At 42.7% G+C, this 6,228-nt stretch overlaps 1 pseudogene; it reads right to left on the bottom strand.

Moving 5' to 3' along the window:
* Positions 1-1,561: 1,561 nt before the first annotated feature.
* On the bottom strand, positions 1,562-5,023 carry LOC139255453 (probable G-protein coupled receptor 139; annotated as a pseudogene).
* Between the last annotated feature and the right edge of the window lie 1,205 nt (positions 5,024-6,228).

Below are 6,228 nucleotides of genomic sequence, written 5' to 3'. Positions count from 1 at the left end.
CCAATGTAAACCAACTTTTTAAAAAAGGAGGGAGAGAGAAAATATGGAATTATAGACCGGTCAGCCTGACATCGGTAGTGGGTAAAATGATGCAATCAATTATTAACGATGTCATAGCAGCGCATTTTGAAAGAGGTGACATGATAGGTCCAAGTCTGCATGGTATGTGAAAGGGAAATCATGCTTGACGAATTTTGTGAGGATGTTTCCAGTAGAGTGGACAAGGGAGAACCAGTTGATGTGGTGTATTTGGACTTTCAGAAGGCTTTCGACGAGGTCCCACACAAGAGATTAATGTGCAAAGTTAAAGCACATGGGATTTGGGGTAGTGTGTTGACGTGGATTGAGAACTGGTTGTCAGACATGAAGCAAAGAGTAGGAGTAAACGTGTACTTTTCAGAATGGGAGTCAGTGACTAGTGGGGTACTGCAAGGTTCTGTGCTGGGGCCCCAGCTGTTTACATTGTACATTAATGATTTAGACGAGGGGATTAAATGTAGTATCTGCAAATTTGCGGATGACACTAAGTTGAGTGGCAGTGTGAGCTGCGAGAAGGATGCAATGAGGCTGCAGATTGACTCGGATATGTTAGGTGAGTGGGCAAATGCATGGCAAATAAAGTATAACGTGCATAATTGTGAGGTTATCCACTTTGGTGGTAAAAATAGAGAGATAGACTATTATCTGTATGGTGACAGATTAGAAAAAGGGGAGGTGCAATGAGACCTGGGTGTTATTTTACATCAGTCATTGAAGGGTGGCATGCAGGTGCAGCAGGCGATTAAGAAAGTAAATGGCATGTTGACCTTCATAGTGAGAGGATTTGAGTACAGTTGTACAGGGCCTTGGTGAGGTCACACCTTGAGCATTGTGTACATTTTTGGTCTCCTAATGTGAGGAAGGGCATTCGTGCTATTGAGGGAGTGCAGAGAAATTTCAGTAGACAGATTCACGGGAAACAGGACTGATATATCAAGGAAGACTGGATCAACTGGGCTTGTATTCACTAGAGTTCAGAAGAATGAGAGGGGATCTCATAGAAACGTTTAAAATTCTGACGTGTTTAGACTGGTTAGATGCAGGAAGAATGTTCCCAATGTTGGGGAAGTCCAGAACCAGGGATCACAGTCTAAGGATAAGGGGCAAGCCATTTATGACCGAGATGCGGACAAACTTGTTCACCCAGAGAGTGGTGAACCTGTGGAATTCTCTACCACAAAAAGTTGTTGAGCCAATTCACTTAATATATTCAGAAAGGAGTTAGATGTCATCCTTACTACTCGGGGGGTCTAGGAGTATGGCGAGAAAGCAGGAAAGGGGTACTGAAGTTGCATGTTCAGCCATGAACTCATTGAATGGCGCTGCAGGCTCGAAGAGCCGAATGGCCTACTCCTGCACCTATTTTCTATGTTACTATGTTTCCTGATACACTCTTACTTTTACTTTAGATAAGATATTAGAGTGCGTGACTACGTATCTGTGTGGGCTGACCGTGTCTGACACGGGGACGAAGAGCACAGCATGGAATATAACGTACAATTCATGCTGGCTTTTATTATTGTTAGCATTGAAATAATTTAACAAGGAGACTCAGTGGGTATTTTACCCCATTCTTCAATTCCTCCCTAAATTTACTCTGCGTCCCGACATAAATAAATGGGTTGATGCAAGAACTCAAAAACTGAAGCATAAAACCACTTTCTTCCAGAATAAAATTTTATTCCTTGAAATTGGAACCTGAGAAATAACTAACCTTCGCAATCCGTACATAAAGGAAAGTTATCAGAAACAATAAATATAACAGGATGAAACTGCCCGAGATACAGAAGAGTAAGACGATGGACTTTCTGCGGTTCTCCATCTCTGGGTCGCTCTGATTCTCTTCACTGCTCTGGCCCCGGAGTCTCCTGCGGATCCTAATGGCCACTAGAATGTGTCTGACAGTCAGAGCATTGAGCAGTAAAATCAGAACGCACGGGAGCCATGGAGTTAAAATGCGGCGAATCCAGTCATATGCAGCCCATGCAGTTGAGGTATAAAATGCCGATTTTCCCCTGCAGAACCAGGGTATGTTGTTAATTATGTATAAAGGTTCGTATATAAAATACACTATGGTAGTTTGCAAGTAGCTCAGGGCGCAGACAGTTCCTATAACTATCGCCGCTGTTTTCTCGGTGCAATATTTTGTTTTCAGCTCCTGGCAAGAAATGGCCACAAATCGATCAAAGGTAAAAGCGATCGTCAACCAGACAGAAATGTCTATGGATGCATAAATTAAGGCAGAACGGACACGACAGACTGGAGTGATGGACAGGAAACTGTACATGAAATAAATACCAGCAATCCGGTTTAATATCACAGCAGTGATAATGACCAGGAGATCCGCCACCGCCACGGACACCAGGTACCGAGTGATACATCTGGAGAGACCGCATCTTCCTCGGGACAGGATTACAATCACTGCCAAGTTAGCTGTAAGGGAGGTGGAGGGCGAGATAGAGTGAATGTATGTGAGAGGACAACAGGAAACTTATTGGTCCGTCTCGCAGCAAAATCAACCTTTTGACAGGATTGTATGTGAAATTTACAGTTTTGACACGTGATCTTGATTTAGTAATCACCCGGATTAAAATTAAGACAAGCCAATGATATCTGAATATAAAATAATATAATGAATCATAATGGAGAACACGAAAGCATCGAACACATCGAAACCAAAACAATTGACAAGACAAATAACATTTCATTAACGCATTACAGAAGATATTTGACAGGGTATCAAGGAGAGCCATTAAAAATAGGCAAAATACATTCTAAACGGATTATGTCCTGTGGATAACCGAAAATGCCCTGCCACCACTTCCGTTCCTTAGCCACCGACACCTTCCCTCTGCCCGGCAACTATCTGAGGTTAACCAGAGTGTTTGCATGTTGGTGCCCTATTTGAAACTGCATTGAGTTTCAAACCACATGTTCGCTCCCTCAACATGACCGTCTATTTCCAGCTCGGTAGCATCGCCCGTCTCTGTCCCTGTCTGAGGTATTCAGCTTTTGAAACCCTCATCCATGCGTTTATTATCTCTAGACGTGACTATTCCAATAATCTCTTGGCCGGCTTCCCACTGTCCACCCTCCATGAACTTGAGCTCGTTCAAAACTCTGCCGCCCAAATCCTCACTTGCACGAAGACCCTTTCACCCATCACAACTGTGCTCGCTCACCTACATTAGCTCCTGGTCCAGCAACGTCTCAAATTTAAAATGCTCACAGATGTTTGCAAATCTCTCCATAGCTTCCAATCTCTCCAACATCCTTCAGCCCTGCTTCACTACGAGATCTTTGCATCGACCTCCTCCTTTTGGAAGCTCCTCAATAGTTATCTCTTTGCCCAAACTTCTGGTGATATGATATCTCTTCATGTGGTTAGTTGTAAAAATGTGTTCCATAACGCTCCACTGCAGCATTTTTCCACTTTCAAGAAGCACGTTGTAGCTGTTGACAATATGATTCCAAGTACAGCAACAATTACATAATAGGAAATACATGTACAAAAGCAAAATGTAGCGGATGCTGGAAATCTGAAATAAAAACAGAAAGTGCTGGAATTACTCTGCAGGTCAGGCAGCATCTGTGGAAAGAGAAACAGTTAACATGTGAGGTCGATGGACTCAGCTGTGAACTGGATAACGATCGATATGCAAGTGAAGAGGCAGGGAAATGCATCGAGAGAAGGAAAGAATAAAGGGAAGATCAATGAATGGGTAGATGGCAGCAGTGTTTAAATGACAAAAAGGATGAAGGTGCAAGATAACAAGGGAAGCTAATGTGACAAGAAAAAACAAACAAAAGATGGGTCTATCGGAGGTGTAAATGACCATAGCAGAATTATTACCAACAACTGGTGTCAGAAATAAATGGTGGATATGTTCTGAAATTGTTGATTTCAATGTTGAGTCCGGAACTTTGTAAGTTACCTCAGCGAAAGACGATTTGATGTTCCTAGAATTTCCTTTGAGCTTCATTAGAACAGGGCAGGAGGCCTAGGACAGAGAGATCACGGTGGGAGAGGGGTGGAGTATCAAAACGACAGACGAGCAGAAGCTCAGTGTCATACGTGCGACTGAATGAAGGTGTTCAGCAAAGCGAACAACCAACCAGCGTTTCATCTCCCTAATATAGCTAAGACTGCATCATGACCATTGAATACAGTATACTGATTTGCAAAAACTACCAGCAAATATATGGGTACGGTTACATGCGTGAGAATACCTCACAGTGAAATAACAACAAGACAATAGGAAATATATGTGCACAGTTATAATAGTGCGATAATACCACGTACAGTGAAATACTAATAACACAGTAAGAAATATATGCACAGTTGTACTAGTGCGATACAAACACTCACAATGAATTACGTTTAATTCATTCTTGAGTCCGAGGGACTGTTTAAGAAGAAGAAGAATTACCAATAGCACAAAAGGAAATATATGCATATGATTATAATGGTGTGATACCACGAACAGAGCAATAACAATAACCCAATATTAAATACAATGAACACTGTTATACTGGTGCGATTATACCAATTCACAGTGAAGTACCAATCACACAATAGGATATTTATGTACACAGTTATAAGAATGTGATACCAGTCACAGTGCAGTGAAATATACTGTTCAATTTCAATCAAACATCACTCTGAGCTAATAAAGTGATACCGTTGAAGATGCGGCTCTCTGGAAAACACATTAAAATAAATAAGGAAGAATCAGACACTCAAATTAGGTAGTGATTCCGAAAAGGTAAATAAATGATTCCATTAAATGGGGTAACATAGACCTTGCAACGTCAGAAATAACCAATTGAAAGGTGAGAAGCATTGCGGAAATAAGGTCAGTGATACAGTTAACTATTGGTTCCCGTAACTAATAATTAACTGAAGTACTTTACCTGGAACCCCGATAGCTGCAATGACGGGATAGTAAATGGCAAACACCAGATCTTTTGGTACTCCGTGCATTTCTATCAGAAGCTCCGACCCTGTTCTGCACTACTATCAGAGATTGTCACATTTATACCTGCTTATGGGCTCCAGGGATATCACCACATGGCCTGATCTTTTATATTAATTAAACTAATTGAAACAAACAGATTAGTGCAGCCGATGTCAGCATCGTGTTTATGTTTTGATGGAAAGGAATGTCTTCAAACAGTTCTGATAAGGGAATAAAGTGAAGTATGCACAGATTACAGCGTGACAATTCTTGAAAAATATAATAAAAATCTCAATATTCTGTTGCCATGGTGAGACTGAAGTGTGTGCACGAGGAATTCGCGGGTTTAAATGCATGAATGCTGATTTAATAGTTTTCAGCAGAACGTGTAACTGACAAGAGAACCTCTGCACTTCCAGACGAAAAACGCAGCAAGGTTGCTGTCTCAGACATTATCCAGCCCGTGTCCGGCGAGCCGGTGTTAAAGTACCTTGCTCCAGATACCACATGGTCTGTACACCCACTTTCACCCAGGAGTCTGTGTATTCAGTGTGGACAGGTCCAGTTCAGCATGGTTACACTCAGTGTGGTCGGGTCCAGTTCAGCACGGTTACACTCTGTGTGGACATGTTCAGGTCAGCACGGTTACACTCAGTGTACACATGTAGAGTTACGCAAGGTTACACTCAGTGTGGACATGTCCAGTTCAGCTTGGTTACTCTCAATGTGGACAGGTGATGTTCAGCACGGTTACACTCTGTATGGACAGGTCCAGTTCAGCACGGTTACTCTCAATGTCGACAGGTCCAGTTCAGCACGGTTACACTCAGTGTGGACAGGTCTAGTTCAGCACGGTTATACTCAGTGAGTAAAGGTCCAGTTCAACACGGTTACACTCAGTGTGGAAAGGTCAAGGTCAACACGGTTACACTCAGTGTGGACAGGTCCAGTCCAGCACGGTTACACTCAGTGAGTAAAGGTCCAGTTCAACACGGTTGCACTCAGTGTGGACAGGTTCAGTCCAGCACGGTTACACTCAGTTTGGACAGGTCCAGGTAAACACGTTTACACTCAGTGTGGCAGGTCCAGGTCAACACGGTTACACTCAGTGTGGACAGGTCTAGTTCAGCACGGTTACACTCAGTGAGAGCAGGTCCAGTTCAGCACGGTTACACTCAGTGAGGACAGGTCCAATTCAGCACGGTTACACTCAGTGTGGCCAGGTCCATTT

This window comes from Pristiophorus japonicus, unplaced genomic scaffold, assembly GCF_044704955.1.
Source record: "Pristiophorus japonicus isolate sPriJap1 unplaced genomic scaffold, sPriJap1.hap1 HAP1_SCAFFOLD_61, whole genome shotgun sequence".
Taxonomy (NCBI): Eukaryota; Metazoa; Chordata; class Chondrichthyes; family Pristiophoridae; genus Pristiophorus; species Pristiophorus japonicus.
Note: the sequence above shows the minus strand (reverse complement) of the source record. Positions and strands in the feature narration are given on the sequence as shown.